Below are 17,839 nucleotides of genomic sequence, written 5' to 3'. Positions count from 1 at the left end.
GAAAATTAACATTATCTAATTATTGTCCACTGTTTAATACATACAGGTACATGTATAACCTACACCACATCCCTCTCTTCTAGGTTATTTATTATTTATTTATTACTATAATTCATAGTCTGTAAAATGGGTACATACAAAAGTCATACGTAGCTTAACAGCTAAAAGGGGACAGTTATTGGCAAGTTAAAAATGGGCGAGTAAGACTAGAGCGAGAGAAAATGGCGAGTCAGATAAGTTTTTAAAATCCCTGGTCCCTGCAGAGGTTAAAGATTGATCCCTGCTGAGAATACGGGAAGTCTCGCCATTGAGTTAAGATTTTTGGCAGACGAGTTACGACAAGTCCCATCGATGAGTTAAAATTTACGGCAAGTCCCATCAGCAAGTTATGGCAAGTCTTATCAGCAAGTTAAGATTACAATTTGATTTAGGGTAAAATGGATTTTTTTCTCATCATCATGAACCTCAACTATAGAAAAAATATTAAATTTGTGTATATCGTGGAACATTCAACTACGCTTGTTACTCCGCAACTAATCATGCTAACTACGCGCGCGTACAATGCTACTCTACGCGTCCATATTAGCGAGGCTATCTGCGTACAACTGCTTACTACGCACAGCCACGCAAAGAGTATGTTCCACGATGTACACAAATTTTTCTATAGTGAAAGCCATTTTCCATTCATCATAACGGCATTCCTGTAACTCTCTTACAGGACTTAGTGTTGCTGTAGCTCGCCGATTTGATCGTGTTGTCGTAAATCACCATTTGGACTTGATGGCTTTGCCGTAACTCGCTGGTGGGACTTTGATGGCTTTGTCGTAACTCATCTTTAGCTTACTTTGTGGGGGTAATTGAAAAAACCCACCCTAATCTCTGTGGGGGGGGGGGGTAACTTGCCTTTTCTTTAACTCACCTTTTTTTAACTCGCCTTTTTTTAACTCGCCTTTTTTAACTCGCCTAGTTACCACTGTGTCCAGTATTTGTTGACTTAATTGTAGTCCACATTATCATAATTATATATTATGAGTTCCACTGTGGTAAAACATGTTCCAAATTAATAGTGATGGCTAGTGGCTACCAGCTAGTTAGTCCACTAAACCTAATTGATAGGTAGGCGTAGGCCGTAACAGCCATATGTTGACAATGTCTTTTTCTGTCAATAGTTTTCCCCTCGAAGTTAAATTCGCTTGATTTTTAGTTGAAGTGCCGACATTCTATATGGCACAGGTGATTGCTATGGAGCATTTACCTGTCTCTTGCTTAAGCTTGTTGCTGCAGGTGGTTCCTTCCAATAAGTTCATATTTCATCTGTAAAGAAAAATAACCAAAAAATATCAATTAAAATATTTAGATTTTAATATTGAACAACCTACAGATCCCCAAAAGTGACAAAGTTGTCACCAGGGTCCTATTTCATAAAACTTAGGATTCATCCTAAGTGGGACTTAGGATGAATTGATTCTTCCTAAGTCTTGAACTCTTCCTAACTTTAGGATTGATCCTATCTTCTATATTATAAAGCAACTTAGGAAGAATATCCTTCCTAAGTTTCTTCCTAACTTAGGAAGGGGTCAGGAGGTGTCCTAACTTTAGGGGATTCTTCCTACAATGTAGAGTCCCTATCTTAGCTAAAATGTCAAAAAACCATGATTTTTGTGATTTTGATGAAAATCAAGGGGAAAAGGGTTTAAATGAGTCTAACTCCGTTATTTTTTAAAACTTGGATCTGAAACTTTGCAGATATGTCAAGGTTGATATAAACTTACCATCTATAGTAAAATAAAGTGAATCTTATATCTTTTCCACTATCTTCTGTTGTCATGGTAACATGTTTAAAATCCACAGATTTGGTAAAAAATGAGTCTAACTCCGTTAATTTTAGGAATTAAAATCTGAAACTTTACAGGTATGTCAAGGTTGATAATAGCTAACCATTAAAAGTAGAGTAAATTGAAACATATGTTTTTGTTATCTTCTGTTGCCATGGTAACGTGTTTAAAATCCACAGATTTGGTAAAAAATGAGTCTAACTCCGTTATTTTTAGGAACTCGAACCTGAAATTTTGCAGGGGTGTCAAGATTGATCAAAGCTATACATATATAGTCAAAAAAAGTGAAACATATATTTTCGCTATCTTCTGTTGCCATGGTAACATGTTACAAATCCACAGATTTGGTAAAAAAATTAGTCTAACTCCGTTATTTTTAGGAATTAAAATCTGAAACTTTACAGGTATGTCAAGGTTGATAATAGCTAACCATAAAAAGTAGAGTAAATTGAAACATATGTTTTTGTTATCTTCTGTTGCCATGGTAACGTGTTTAAAATCCACAGATTTCGAAAAAATGAGTCTAACTCCGTTATTTTTAGGAACTCGAACCTGAAATTTTGCAGGGGTGTCAAGATTGATCAAAGCTATACATATATAGTCAAAAAAAAGTGAAACATATATTTTCGCTATCTTCTGTTGCCATTGTAACATGTTACAAATCCACAGATTTGGTAAAAAAATTAGTCTAACTCCGTTATTTTTAGGAATTAAAATCTGAAACTTTACAGGTATGTCAAGGTTGATAATAGCTAACCATAAAAAGTAGAGTAAATTGAAACATATGTTTTTGTTATCTTCTGTTGCCATGGTAACGTGTTTAAAATCCACAGATTTGGTAAAAAATGAGTCTAACTCCGTTATTTTCAGGAATTCAAATCTGAAACTTTACAGGTATGTCAAGGTTGATACTAGCTAACCATAAACAGTAGAGTAAAGTGAAACATAAAGCTATACATATATTGTCAAAAAGGAAACATATATTTTCGCTATCTTCTGTTGCCATGGTAACATGTTTAAAATCCACAGATTTGGTAAAAATTAGTCTAACTCCGTTATTTTTATGAATTCGAACCTGAAAATTTGCAGGTGTGTCAAGGTTGATAAAGGATAACCATATATAGTAAAATAAAGTGAAACATATGTTTTTGTTATCTTCTGTTGCCATGGTAACGTGTTTAAAATCCACAGATTTGGTAAAAAAATTAGTCTAACTCCGTTCTTTTCAGGAATTCAAATCTGAAACTTTACAGGTATGTCAAGGTTGATAATAGCTAACCATCAAAATGTCCGTTTTCTCATTCAAAACTTCATCTACTGCATCTAGTACTTGGTCAGTACTCCACATAACAGAGGAACTGACATACTTCACTTTGATGATGAGACAGAACATAATTCACATAGAGGAACTTGAACCCAAAAGTGGGATGGCTTCTTTAATAGGCCAATCAAATTAAGGAAATTCAGGGTTTAACCCACTACTAACTGCAACAGAAACCATTTAGCGGTGCCTGGTTAAAACAGGGGGTCCAGTGGAAGCTATTTGGACCCCTTAACCCCACCTTTAGTCTGAAAATAGGGCGTCCAAACCTAAAAACAAAGGGTCCAAAACGCCAAAATCTTTAAAAATAAAACAAATTGAAAAATACCAAAAAAGTTAATTTTTTAACAATTTAATTTAATCTAATCTAATTTAATCTAATCTAATCTAATCTAATTTAATCCAATTTTATCTAATTTAATTTAATTATTTTATTTCATTTTATATTATTTTATATTATCTATATATTCCATGTCTACCGCCTGCTGAGGCTCAGTGGTCAATAATTAATTTTATACTGCCTGGAGAGGGCAGTATATCTTTGTTTATTTTAAAACCAAGATGGTGGACTCGATCTCATAAAGTTCGCGATACGGCAAAACATCTGAAGTTACTGTAAATTCTACTTCACAAATCAGTATTACTGTGTGATATATCAATTATTGAAGTAAATTAGTCCATAATTCACCATTTTAGGGGTTCAGTTGCTTGGAAAATGATGTGCATATTATGCAATTTGGGGCCTAGAATGCCGGACTTTCTGAAAGTTGAAAAATAATGACCGGCGACGATATGAACTGAAAATTGACGGCGCCCAGCCTTGGATATTCCTAAAAACAACGACTTTTTGTGGCCGATTTTGAAAATTAATGACACATTTATGTAGATAAACAGTTAACATTGTTAAATGGGAGGATTTTTTATTTCTACACAGTAAATCCGGCTGCGATTTGGATGCGTCCAGTTGAGATTTTTTGGACCCCTTAACCTCCTTGGATTTAGAAATTCAGTGCGTCCATATTTACCCATTTTCAAAATTTTGCGTCCAGGACGCAATGACGCATTAAAACGCGAACCCTGATCACCATTCATTTCAGAAAAGTATAGGCCTATTAAAGAAAATATCAAAAGTCCAAGTAGTGGAACAGTGCCTAATTTGCATAAATCCAAAAGGGCCGCTTATGCAGGGGTGAAATTTCAAAGTTGGTCAAATCTTGTTAGGGGTGGTGCAATAATTATGTGTACCCCGGGGTGAATTATAGGGGGGCAAAGATTTTTGGCAGGCCAGAAGGGGGGCAAGCATTTTTGGCAGGTCAAAAGGGGGTCAAGCGATTTTGGCAGGTCGAAAGGGGGGGGCAAGCAATTTTTGGCACAGATATTTTGGGTACCGTTTCTATATTACGCCCTAAAAAGGCGCTCGCATTATATGATAAGACAATTTAAGGTTTTACATTTGGGTTCCCAAAATCTTGCATGTATAAGGGGGGCAAAGATTTTTTGGCACGTCGAAAGGGGGGGCAAAGGTTTTTTGGCACGTCGAAAGGGGGGGGCAAAGATTTTTTGGCACGGCCAAAGGGGGGGGCAAGCGATTTTTGGCAGACCATTTTGAGAATTCACCCCCCCAGGGGTACACATAATTATTGCACCACCCCTTAGAAACCATACCAATGTTTTGCTCTCATCATAAGGATACAGAAAAAGTATAGTTTTTCCAGTCTCTGACATAAAGTTCTTGAGTTATAGGCAAACAGGTCAAAGGTCAAATTTTGGGTCCACAGTCGTTTACAATGGAAATAGCGAGCTTGTAGAAGAATTCAAATATCACAGATATACTTTTGTAGGTCCTGTGGTTCTTGAGTTGTTGTAAAGAGGGCTGAAACAACAACACTTTTGTAAAACGTACATAACTCATTTAAACAACAATAAATTAAGCAAGTTTTCAAAGCATATGATTTGTAGAATGAACTTTTGCAAAACACCAAAGTGTTATTTTTCAATAATATATTGATTCAGATAATGAAAATCAATTTTTTTGGCTGCTTCGACCAACAATACCTCATATATTAAGCTTTTCCCCTGTAACTCAAGAAATGTAGATCTGAGATAGGTCAAATTATACTACTTCTGAATCCTTATGACGAGAGGAATACATTGTGGTTTTAGCAAAAATTGACCAAATTTGAAATTTCACGCCCCCCCCCCTGCATAAACGGCCATTTTGGATTTATGCAAATTAGGCACTGTTCCACTACTTGAATTTTTGGGGACTTTTGATATGCTTTTGTGTTAGCTTTTGGGAGATGGATGCAATGCATGCAAAATGGATTCTGTTGCAATTAGTGGTGGGTGATTTGGCCTATAACCTTAACTAGTTTTTATACCAATTATCAAAAACACTAAAACACACAAAACATAATGCAACTTTAAATCATAAGTACATTTTGAAATCATTTTGTTTATTGCATAAACGTTCACATTTGATTGTTATGATAACCTTTAAGAGGAAGCCCCACCAGAGCAGTTCTGGGGTGAACCAAATCTGCCATGTTATCAAATTAATCAGTGACAAGGTTATCTCTGAATTTGACAAGGGATAATTGATGTTTTAATGTTATTGGCAATTGCATCAATTAGCACCTATCAAATTCAGAGATGACCTTGTCACTGATTAATTTGATAACCAGGCAGGTTTGGTTCACCCCAGAAGAACTGCTCTGGCGGGGGTTCCTCTTTAAAAGAAGTCTCCGGCAATCACAACATTATGCCTATATAAGAAAAATAATTATCAAGCATGAATCACATGGTTTTATTTAAAACAAACTCATAGTGACCATAAAAACGTCGAGTGCAATGACGTCTCAGTAATACAATGAAGGCGGACGACAATGGAGCACAATTAGTAACCATTACGTCATTGCACTTGGATAATTTTGGTGCGGGAATTTTGAATATCGCGTATTGAGAGCCGACTGTTTTTATTCGTTTTTATGGTCAATTATGAGTTTGTTTCAAATAAAACCATGTGATTCATGCTTGATAATTATTTTTCTAACATATAAGGCATAATGTTATGATTGCCGCAGACCCCGTTTAATAGACATGGACCTTCATGTAGTAATTCTGTGCGAGGATTGGAGGAAGACATACAAATATTCTAATCTTAGTGGCCTTAGTGTTGGATCGGGGACCTCCTACACCAGTGTCAAAGACCAATGGACCCCCTCTCAATTGACTAAGAATGAGAATAAACTATATAAATTTCTGTTTTTACTATCATCAACTGTAATGTCCAATATTTTGCCTTAATGGATAGGCCTACCGCAAATGCGCCAGCATGATTCAGCATCCACAACTCAAAATATTGAACCTGCCTTACCGTTCACACGGCTAGTAAAAACAACAATTCCTCCATCAAAAAGCTATTCAATTTTCAAAATAATACTGAGTGCCATTCTTTTACTCATAGAAAAGATAGGAGTGAAAATTTCCTGCCAAATGAGATCCTTAAGAAATCATGGTGTTGCTGTATAAAGTGGACAAATTTGCATATTTAAGTGTTTCCGTACTGTTTTTAGGGGCTGTGCAATAATTATGAGCCTTGGTGGGAGGGTAAAATGGGAGGGGGCAACACATTTTTGGCCAGCTGAAAGGGAGGGTGCGTGCAATTTTTGACAAGCCGAGTGGGGGGTAGTAAGCGATTTTTGGCATATTCATGGGGCACTAAAAAAGGAAATGCTTAAATATGCAAATTTTCCTGCTCGCTGCGCTCGCAACATGTATTTAGACCAATGAAGGTTTGAACAAGGGGGGAGGGGGCAAAGATTTTTTGGCAGGCTGAGAGGGGCAAGCGATTTTGGCAGGCTGTGAGGGGGCAAATGATTTTTGTAGAGCCGTTCGGAAATTTTATTGCACATGCACAGCCCCCATGAATGTCAAAACCCCCCCCCCCCCCCCTCGGCTTGCCAGAAATTTCTACCCCCTGGCTCGCCAAAAAATCCCCCCCCCCCCCCAAAAAAAAAAATTACCCTCCCACCAGAGCTCATAATTATTGCACAGCCCCTAATTGCTCTGCCACTTGAGAGAATATCACAACAATTTTTCATGTAACCATGGACATGAACCGTGTTATTGCACTTACCTGTAGGTGCATTTTGCAATTGTAAATTATATAACATAATTTGTAACTTTAAGTTCTAGTCCATCTTAAAGATCGTCAGGTAATATGTATTGCCATTTACTTCCAATTTTAGAGATAAATTTATCCAATCCTTATACTGATATTTATAGTGTCATTTAAAGAATTTACTTTGTACCCAGTCATGTAGCCGGGACATGTAGATTGAATAATCATCAAGAATATGATCAGTCTCTTGAGTCACAAATTGTGTTGTTTCTCCTGCAACCATGGCAGCTGCAAGGTTGATTTTTAAATCATGCCCCTGTAAAATAAGACAAAAATAGTAAGAACATATTAAAAAGTGTGAATTAAATGGAATTGAATTTTGAATTTCTTTAAATTTTAAAAATAATTTTGATTTAAATCATGGACCTGATACTGAAAAAAAAAATACAAGGTAAATTTTTACAAGAGATTTTACCCCAATTCTCCAACATTCTTCATATTGTGGATTTCATCATTACATGTAAATAAAGAGTTCTAAATTCTCTTTTATCTTTTATCTGCATGGGTTTGCTGTTGGCATTCATTATTCTACTTACCATTGACAGATCCACTGACCACTGCGTCTTTCACAGACTCTTCATAGAAATCAAACCAATCCACTTAACACATTGATAACCAGCATCAACTGCAAATCAAACACACAATTAAGCATTATGATCAGTTAATTTAAAAAAGAAATCAAACTTTATTAGGGCAGCTTCAAAACTCGACTGCCAGTTGCCCACTGGGTCATTGGGCTCAGCTTCTAATCGCCAGTGTTCACTCATGTGCTGATGTCCACACAAGCACATTTAAAATCAACGGCACATTGAAATCAAGGATTTTTCAAGATTTTAGGCCTAATAAAGATTTACGAGGCCTAAAATCTCGATACAATTCTTGATTTTACTGTTCCGGAAAAGCTACGGCACATTGATTTTTATATCACTGGAAACCTCTGGCTACATAATGTTTATGTACAAAATATTTCTTGCAGATTAATTCGTTTTGCAAAGATATCGTGAAATTTGATATGTTTGATATAATTTGTTCTGGTGCACCAGAACGAAATTACAACGCATTGTCTATGGAGCAGTGTAATACACATAATCATGCATAACTCGCAAACGCACAATCGGAATCAACTGAAATTTTGGGAATAGGCTTTTTTCGTGGATAGGCCTATGTACTGAAAAATGTCATAACAAGAGGATGCTAGGATCACGAAACACTCCTTTAAGATTATCAATTTCAATTTTATCAAAATTTTAGGCCTTGAGCCCTTGTAAACCTTTACGGGTTTAAAATTCTACTGTTGAAAAAATTTAAGTTTAAGAGGCCTAAAATCTTGATAAAATCCTTGATTTCAATGTGCCGTAGCTTTTAATTTATGGAACATTGAAATATAAAATTTTATCAAGATTTTTAGGCCTCTTAAACTTAAAAGCTTTACACCCGTTGGCGTTGGGTGTTTTTGACAGCATGAAATAAACCAAACAATTATTATTGCAAAATTTCTCCAAATCTATGCTAAGGCTACGCATGAAATAGAACCGAGAACAATATTGATCACGGGATTGAGTACGAAGTAGGAAACCAAATTTATTCCTGTTTTTTATTTATCTGGCCAGCTATCCACTGGATCGGGAGAAAATAATAAGAACCCCTTGTTGGCCTTTATTTCAATTTCGCTGACCTTTGTGTGCTAAAACACCCCTATTTTTCCAATTTCACAGACAATTTTGTCCATGGACAAGCCCTAAAAATGACCCCTTTTTCCTCGATTTTGGTAATGATCGTACGGTCAGTATTGCAAGTTGAGTAACCCCACCGGGGCTTTACAAAGCCTAAACTAAAACTCTCAATAAAATTGAAGGTGAGAATTTTAATTGATTTCAATGTTCTGTTGCTTTTACTCAAAACTTTACAAGGCCTAAAATCTCGATAACAGTTCTCATTGTACGTGTGAACGCTATCGGTGGAACAATAGTCGGGACATGGCAGTACATGCATTGCGATTGAAAAAGGTATTTGGTACTCCCTACAACTTACAAGTACAAAATTATGCATGGCATGCCTAGCCTATAAATAATATTTTAAATTACTCCCCCCCCCCCCATTCCCTATCGCAATTTACTGACTGAAAACTTCACAATTCCTGACCGATGTGTATGGTAAACTGTCTAGGCAAAAATAAAGGCCTATTCAATAAATACGAGTCTGCCGTGAAGACATTAAAAAGCTCAAGTTTACCCCTATACATTTGCATAGGGTTTCGTGTGCCTCCACATAAGCTCACAGACGCCGATTTACTTCCTTTAAAATTTCACGTTTTCTGACATTTTTATGGCCAGACAAAAGTACATAGGTAAAATAATGTCATTTACTAGCAGAAAAATGAAGAAAAATCCCCAAATCATACATATAAGCCATGATTTGAGGCAATTTACTCACCATTTTCACTTTTGTGTGCACATTGAAAAAGCGGCCATCTTGGTTTCTTCTCTGATGAGCAAACTCATGAATATGCAAATTAGCTTCTTCCACAAATACATGGCATACTGTTTTTATATTTAGGAAGAATCAAAATAGGATTCTTCCTATCCTGGGATCAATCATAAGTCCTGACTTAGGATGAATTCTATTGAACTCTTCCTAAATAAGTTAGAAGAGTTACTTAGGATGAATCCTAAGTTGAGCTTTATGAAATAGGACCCAGGACCCAAATAGTACTGGTTAAAATATTGAAGGCAAAGCGTAGCGAGCGAAGCTCTCGCGCCTCGCACTATCTTTTTAGTTGAACGCTAGGGATCGGGGAATAGGCTTTGAGGGTACCACCCCCCTAAAAAAATGGTTTTCCCTCATTTTTGACTGTAACTCCACAACTGTTGTTTGTGCTGAAATAAAATTTCCAGTGCAGTAGTTGTAGTCCTTGCCCCTATAATATACATATCTTACTTGTCACAAATGCACTATAATTTTTGAAAAATGCAAAAATAGGCACAAAATTGGGCAGGGTGTAGTACCCCCTTAAGGAGAGCAGTAGAGAGCAATGCTCTCACTCTCCTCAAAAGGCTTACTTACTGCTTACTGCTCCCTTAACCGGCTTGGTCGTCGGGGCACCACTGATGACATCTTAACAATCTCTCTCCATCTGGTCCTGTCTTCCACTGCCCTCTGTGAGGTGGCAAAGTTCAGGCCAGTCCATCCTCTTCCTGTCTTCCTCTCTTTCTTGAACCATTCACTGTACCCTGCAGGATTGTCTTTGCTAACCCGGAGGAGCGGGAGGTGTGGCCGTACCAACGTAGTTTACGTTGCCTGACTGTTGATAGTAGGTCGTCATAGGGACCGATAGCTTGTTTTACCCTGGTCCGTACCTCCTCGTTGGTCACATGGTCTTTATACGAGATATTTAGTATCTTACGGAAACACCGCAACTCCAGAGCTTGTACCCTCCTTTCCAGGTCAGCAGTCAGTGTCCACGATTCGCAAGCATACAGGAAGATGGATATGGCGAGGGTGCGCATTAACTTGATTTTGATCCCAAAGATATGTTCTTGTCATTCCACAATGGCTTTAATTTCGCCATGGCACCGGTTGTTTGTGCGATCCTGGAGAGCACTTCAGGTTTGGAGCCTTCGTCTGATATCATCGCACCAAGATATTTGAAACTGGTTACTGTGCCTAACCTTTGCTTGCTTATTTCCACAGCTCCACTGATACCGGAATGATTGTTGGTCATCAGCTTGGTCTTTTCTGCGCTTATTTCCATTCCATACCTCTGTGATGTTTGATGGAGATTGTTAATCAGGGACTTCAGTTCTTGCTCACTACCAGCTAAGCCATCTATGTCATCAGCGAAGCGAAGATTGGATGTTGCTCTGCCTCCAATGCTGACCGTTCCCTCATGGTTCTCAAGCGCATCAGCCATGATTCTTTCAAGGAATAGGTTGAAAAGCGTTGGTGATAGCAGGCATCCTTGTCTAACCCCCACTGTTGTTCGAAACCAGTCGCCTATGCTTCCATTAGCCAACACTGCACTCATGGCATTGCTGTACAGCTGTTCGATGGTACGCACAAGTGTTGGGTTGATGTTGTAGGTTCTCATAGTGGCCCAGAGCGCAGCATGCCACACCCTATCGAACGCCTTCTTGAAGTCAATGAAGACATGATATAGGTCCTGCTGGTGTTGCAGATATTTTTCACATAATATTCTAAGGTTGAATATCTGTTCAGTTGTGCTCCTACCTGCTCTAAAACCTGCCTGTTCTTCAGCGATGATGTTCTCTGCCAGAGGTTTCAGTCTGTTCAAGATGAGTCTTAACATTATCTTGCTGGGGTGGCTGATGAGGCTGATTGTCCGGTAGTTTTGACAAAGCTGGAGGTTTCCTTTTTTGGGGAGCGTGATCACTAGTGACTGTGTCCAAGGTGTAGGCCAGTTGCCTGTCTTCCAAATGTTGTTGCATATCTTGGTAAGTACATCAACAGCTGCATCACCTGCTGCTTGAACAAGCTCACCTGGAATGTTGTCTACGCCTGTTGCCTTGCCCTTTTCAGTGCGTTCACAGCAACTTCCACCTCTTCTCGCAAGATAGGCTGACTTTCCTCATTATCTGGGTAATGCTGTGGGCAGTCTAGGATAGACGGATCGCCTTGTAATTCATAGTTGTACAATTCGGAGCAATACTGTGTCCACCTGTTAAGGATCTCTTTTTCTTCCACTAGACACTTCCCGTCCTTATCCTGGATAGTGGCAGATCTACTGTTCTTTACAGTGGTTAGGTTTTTTACCAGTTGATATGCCTTTCTACTGTTGTTCTTGTTCAGGCTGGACTCCACCTCTTCACACTGCTGACCAATCCAGTTTTCCTTCGCTTTCTTAATGCCATTCTTAACCAGCTTGTTGGCCTCCCTGTATTCTCTCGCACCATCTGGATTGTATCGTTTACACTTTAACTCTCTTCTCCTGTCGCAGAGCTTCAGCACTTCCTTTGTGATCCATGGCTTCTTTACATGGCGGTGTTTGCCCAGAAGCTTGGAGGCAGTCTCAGTGAGAGCTGTGTTAAAGGTTTCAGTAAAAAGGAGTCCAAATCCAGGTCTGTATCATTCAGGCAGATCAGCGGTGCAAATTCCCTCCGACGTTAGCTGCAAATTCTTTCGCCACGTCTGGATCCTTTAGTTTCTCAAGGTCAAACTTGACCCTGATTTGCTTGGGTTTCTTGGATTTTTTCAGTCTCGTTCTGAAGGTCATCATCAGAAGATCATGGTCGCTTCCTACGTCAGCACCAGGAAAGCTGCGGGTTCTTGCAACATTAATACCAGAGCGAAAGCGCTTTTTGACCAGGATGTAGTCGATCTGGTTGTGATGATTCCCATCAGGGCTGTGCCATGTCCATCTTCTAGAGGCCTTATGTTGTCCAAGGGTGTTGGCTAGCACAAGGTTATTATAGGTGGCAAAATCCAACAATCTGAGGCCTCTGTCGTTTGTTTCTGGGTTGCAATAAGGGCCACATACATCCTTCCAATCTGGCTGGGCGTCCTCTCCTACTTTGGAGTTCCAGTCTCCCATTACTACTAAGATGTCCTTCTTTGGTGTTTCATCCACAAGTGTCTGAACGTGGCTGTAGAACGACTCCATTTCATCATCTCCATGACTTGTAGTCGGAGCATAGACTTGAATGATGGTGATATTAAAGGGGGAAGCTCTCATGCGAAGAGAGATGAGCCTTTCTGAAACTGGTTTGCAGCCCATGACGGCATTTACGGTATCTTTGTGGATGATAAACCCCACTCCATGCTCATGCTTCATTTCACTTCCACTGTAGTAGAGCTTATGAGTTTCATCTGTGCACAACTCGCCATGGAATTTCCAGCGTGCTTCACTGAGCCCGATGATATTCCAGCGATACCTATCAAGCTCATGGGATAATTCCTCTAATTTTCCATTAGGTCTCAGAGTTCTAACATTCCATGTTCCAATGGTGATGTTGTCTCTACCTCGGATCTTTGTCGCACCAGTAGCATACTTAACACCTCTGTCCTGGCTACGCCCAACAGAAGCGCGGTCATTGGTCCGGGCTGCGACCGATCCGGTATGATCAATTTACTAATTGTCATACTGTCATCAATTGGTGAATCTTAGGCAATATTACAGTTTGGCGGAGCCTATCCCTCTCCAAACCGTCGTCCTGGTCTGTCCGCCACCTGCTGAACAAGTCAGCAGGCTCACAACCCCCACCAGTCTTGAAGGTAGACCAGGGCGCCTTACCCGTTATCTCACAAGTCGGTTGTCCCCTCACACTACATGCTACACTAGTGCTACAACTATGTTATTATCTACACTACATGCTACATGCAAGATGCTACCAGGGACGGTCTCCTCCTTGTATGGTCCATCATAACAAGTATGATAAGAGACTACAGATCGTTAGCTACAGTGCCGGAACACTGTAGCAAGGGGGGCCTCAAAAGGCAGTCCCTGGTTAATCATAGTACATGTACATACCAGCTTTTTGTTGTACCAGTACTGTTGAGTTCATCACTATACATTCTGATTAAAAGCCACCATCTCCTGAAAACAGTTGCTGCAACGTAACTGTACAGTTCACATCAAGTTGACATCACTGGTATCACCTAGTTGGGAAAATTCAAGAAACAAAATATTAAAATGGAGAAACGTTTTACAAGAACAAACATGTTTCACTGTGCCTCCAGTAGTGAAATTGGGCTTCTCCATGCTGCAAGCCCCAGAGTTACATGGGAGGCCTATGTACGGTACCAATTCAAAATATATTTTTGGAAATTGTTTTACCATTTATTTGCACACAAAAGTAAACTGCGGATTTACTGTGCACCTTTTAGATAAAAATTTGATCATTGCATCTGTGTGTGACTTGTATGGCATGCGAGTTGTGTTGGAGATCAATGGTGGTGCATCCGTAGTGTACGTACGTAGCACACGTATTGCAATTTGGCATTTTGCCCATTCATGCCTAAAGGCTAAACTATGATCAGCTCATCATCATGTGTGAGATGGGAGTCAGGACTAACTATAAAAAAAAGCCCAAAATTTTCCGCTTTACAAATGTCAAATTCCGCTTTTTTCCGCCTTGTAAATTTTGCGATAAAAAATTTTCACAAAAAAAGCCTTAGGCCTACGCCTTAACATTGGAGATTGTCAATTTTCTTTTTAAGCTTTTTTCAGTTCATTTTTTTCTTTTTTTGGCAAAACTGCTTTTTCTGTGTTTCTTCCCAAATTTTGTGATTGTCCAACGCGGAAAAAAATTCTGGTCAGGAGCAGGACTCATTGTGGTCTATTGTGGATTGCGTACAGAGCTGGCGCAGCACCTTTTTGGGTGGAAATTAAGTAAAATAAAGTCCCAACTCATGCTCGCGTAAATTCACATACATTGTAAGCGTGCGCCAGTCACGCATTACGCACAAATAGCATTGATTTAAGCATTGCTTGCGACCACCTGCATGGCAGTGCGTGCATGCCATTCTACATACACGTAGATCAATACCATGTTGTTTCTTGTTACAAGTCTTATTTGTTCCACCTTATAAAAAAACGAACAAACTTAAGGTGCCCTCAAAGATCATGTTGTCCGCCCGGCGTTGTCTGCGTCCGAATTTAAATGCATGAATGTCACTCTCCTCAAAAGGCAGTCCCTGGTTACTCATTGTACATACCAGCTTTTTTGTTGCAGCAGTAGTACTGTTGAGTTCATCACTATACATTCTCATTAAGCCACCATCTCCTGAAAGCAGTTGCTGCAACTGTACAGTTCACATCAAGTTGACATCAGTATCACCTAGTTGGGGAAATTAAAGAAATAATATCTTAAAATGGAGAAAAGTTTTACAAGAGGGGCCTCTAGACTTCTCGCGTAAATTCACATATTATAGGCCAAATAAAAAAATAAACATGTTTCACGTCCCCTCCCGCTTCCATTTTTGAGGTTTCTTCAAATATATTTTTATTTTTTTAAATTCAGTTATAACTTTTCAAAAATTATGTCTAGGAAGTTGAGATGCTTTCTATAGCCTTGTTAAGATACAAGAAACACTTTAGGACGGTTTTGAGATCATTAGAGGGGTGTAACTCTCAGAACAACAAATAAAAAAGGGCCTCCTCCTTTTTCCAGGCATTTATTGTATACGCTAAAATGGGGCTAAAACAGCTCTAAGTATGGGTATTTACACCAATATTGCGATAGAAAATAAAAGGCCCCCTCTTCCTCCTTTTTTCGAAAACCCGGACGTGAAACATGTTTTTTATTTTACTTGGCCTAATCATGCGCCAGTCCTGCATTACACAACGCACAACTAGCGTAAAGCATTTATACACTCCTATCAAAGCAGCCAATCAGAAAAGTATGAAACATGCATTGAGTGTGTATATTGTGCACTCTGCGTACTACGGCAGTGTTTCATGCGTGTTCGTGTCACATAGGGTTGATTCATTTTTCGGGCGGGTTTATATTTGGTTCTAATTTCCAACATTTTTAGTGATAATTTGTTATATAAAAAAGTTAAAATCATGTGTTTTTTTCTTGTCGTGTATGACATGCGCTTATTTTGGGGGTTTGGGGGCGCCAGCCCCCAGGGTAAAATCAGGGGCAGCGAAATTGAAGGGGCTGCAAAAACAGGGGCGGCAAAAACAAAAACAAAGGGGGTGGCAAAAAGAATTAATTAATAAAAAGGGCAGAAAAAGTTGATAAAGCATACACATTTTTGAAAAAATGTTGCTATACATCAAAATGTGTTGCTTTTAGGGCGCTAGCACCTGAAATCTTTTCTTTTTTTTTTTTTTTTTTTCACTTTTTCAAACAACCGGGAAAAAAATGGGTCAACCTTTTCGGGCTGTTGAGGAAGGGGCGGCAAAATTTAATTTTCTTCAGCCCCCCGGGGTTGGGGCGGCCACGGTACGCCACTGTATGAAATAGATTAATAAACACATATTACTTAGGCCCTATTGCTCGAGAAATTAGGCAAAATAATGCACTTGCGCTGATGTTGATTCGTCTAATTTTGTCTCCCCCCTTCGGGGCCCATGCATTATACGCACCAACATCAGCGCACATGCATTATTTTGTCTCCCCTTCGGGGCTTGTGCATTAGATGTGCAACATCAGCGCATATGCATTATTGTGTCTAATTTCTCGAGCAATAAGTAATACGCATTCATAATTACCTATAATTATTGCGCCCAGGCCTTGCCGTTTGACTTTGAGGTGAGCGATCGCTCTCGCTCGCCCCCCGCCCAAAATTTCTAGTGAGCGATTTTCCACTCGCCATGGACACTAAAATATTACTCGCTGCGAATCTCACAAAATCAGCCACCGAATTACTAAGTGTTTAAAACGATTTAGAAAGGTACAAATATTAGTGCCTTTCGCGTGCATTTGAACGTGAATTTTAAAACCGAAACTCTATTTGATTATACCCCAATAAGTGTATTGTGAAAATTCAACCATTCGCGTACCATCATGCTAGCGAGTGATTAACCACTCGGCTTTAAAATCTAGACAGCAAGGCCTGGCGCTCAACTGCGTGCATGCCATATCAAATCAATTGTCATTGATACAGGTTGTTTATGACTGATGTTTTTTCGTGGCCTGATCCCGGGCCTGGCCTAGCCTACAATATATAAAAGAGACTAGAGTGAATCAGTCATGAGTCACGACACTGCTCTTGTTTACGGTGTAAAAGATGGCCTTATAAACCATGCACATTATACGTGAAAATAATTGAAATAACTTCAGCTTTTATACTTACATTGTTTACCACCAGTGCCACTGCACGCTCTGCACCGCACCGTGAATGCCGAGGCTGTGCATAGTCAGTGCATCCATGTCACTGTGGTCTGAGCGGGGTCTGTGGCGACGATCTTTCCTTCTCAAAATCAAGTTAAATATTGCGATCTGACGGTGTGCAATGGACTCAATATGTTACAAAACCACAAAAGTTTCACCATGATGACTAAAAATCGTGCAAAGTTGATTATTTTGGTTTAAAAATGGGAAAATTGTAGAAACTACTAATGGCGGACGCAACAGAAAAAAATGTTTAAACATCGGCTACCAAATTTGCTGGCAAAGAGGTTTATTCCCTGCATCGGTACTCAGCTGTTTGTTTTCAAGCTCGCTTTATGTATAGCGAACAAAAGCTACCCAAATCAGCCAAATGTTGGGCTTCAATCAGGGTTCCGTTTGTCTTTATATTCCCATGGTAGCATAATGAACGAAGAATGGGGCACAATAGTAGCTGAATGCAATGACGTAATCAAAATCTACTAAATATTCATATTTTAGCATTTTTCACTGCACCAATATTGGATTGCTGAACGATTCAGTCCTCACCATCAGCACAACCCGATGACCGTGCGTAGATGTTGAAGGACTTGGAGGATTTAGCCTAACATTCTCTACCCCTACAACTAAGAAAAACTGCTGATTATGATCACCAGGGGATGTCAGACATTTTGAGTTTCAAGTTGATTATTTCCATCTCAATTTT

The 17,839-nt window shown here is 39.2% G+C and overlaps 1 protein-coding gene and 1 long non-coding RNA gene across 3 annotated transcripts in view; one reads left to right on the top strand and one right to left on the bottom strand.

Annotated features, from left to right (window-relative positions):
- The window catches only part of LOC140164815 (alpha-2,8-sialyltransferase 8B-like), a 119,810-nt gene that overhangs the window by 51,230 nt on the left and 50,741 nt on the right, over nucleotides 1-17,839 (top strand). The gene's annotated exons all lie outside the window — the stretch shown is intronic.
- On the bottom strand, nucleotides 931-14,248 carry LOC140164814 (uncharacterized). Of its 2 annotated transcripts, none has more exons than XR_011860584.1 (3): nucleotides 14,173-14,248; nucleotides 13,824-13,951; nucleotides 931-1,314 (listed from the first exon to the last, which is right to left on the bottom strand). It is a non-coding gene; the product is annotated as an uncharacterized lncRNA (long non-coding RNA). The 2 variants fall into 2 exon arrangements; XR_011860585.1 differs by having other exon boundaries at nucleotides 14,130-14,187.

The sequence above is a fragment of the Amphiura filiformis genome, chromosome 11, assembly GCF_039555335.1.
Source record: "Amphiura filiformis chromosome 11, Afil_fr2py, whole genome shotgun sequence".
NCBI classification, from domain to species: domain Eukaryota; kingdom Metazoa; phylum Echinodermata; class Ophiuroidea; order Amphilepidida; family Amphiuridae; genus Amphiura; species Amphiura filiformis.
Note: the sequence above shows the minus strand (reverse complement) of the source record. Positions and strands in the feature narration are given on the sequence as shown.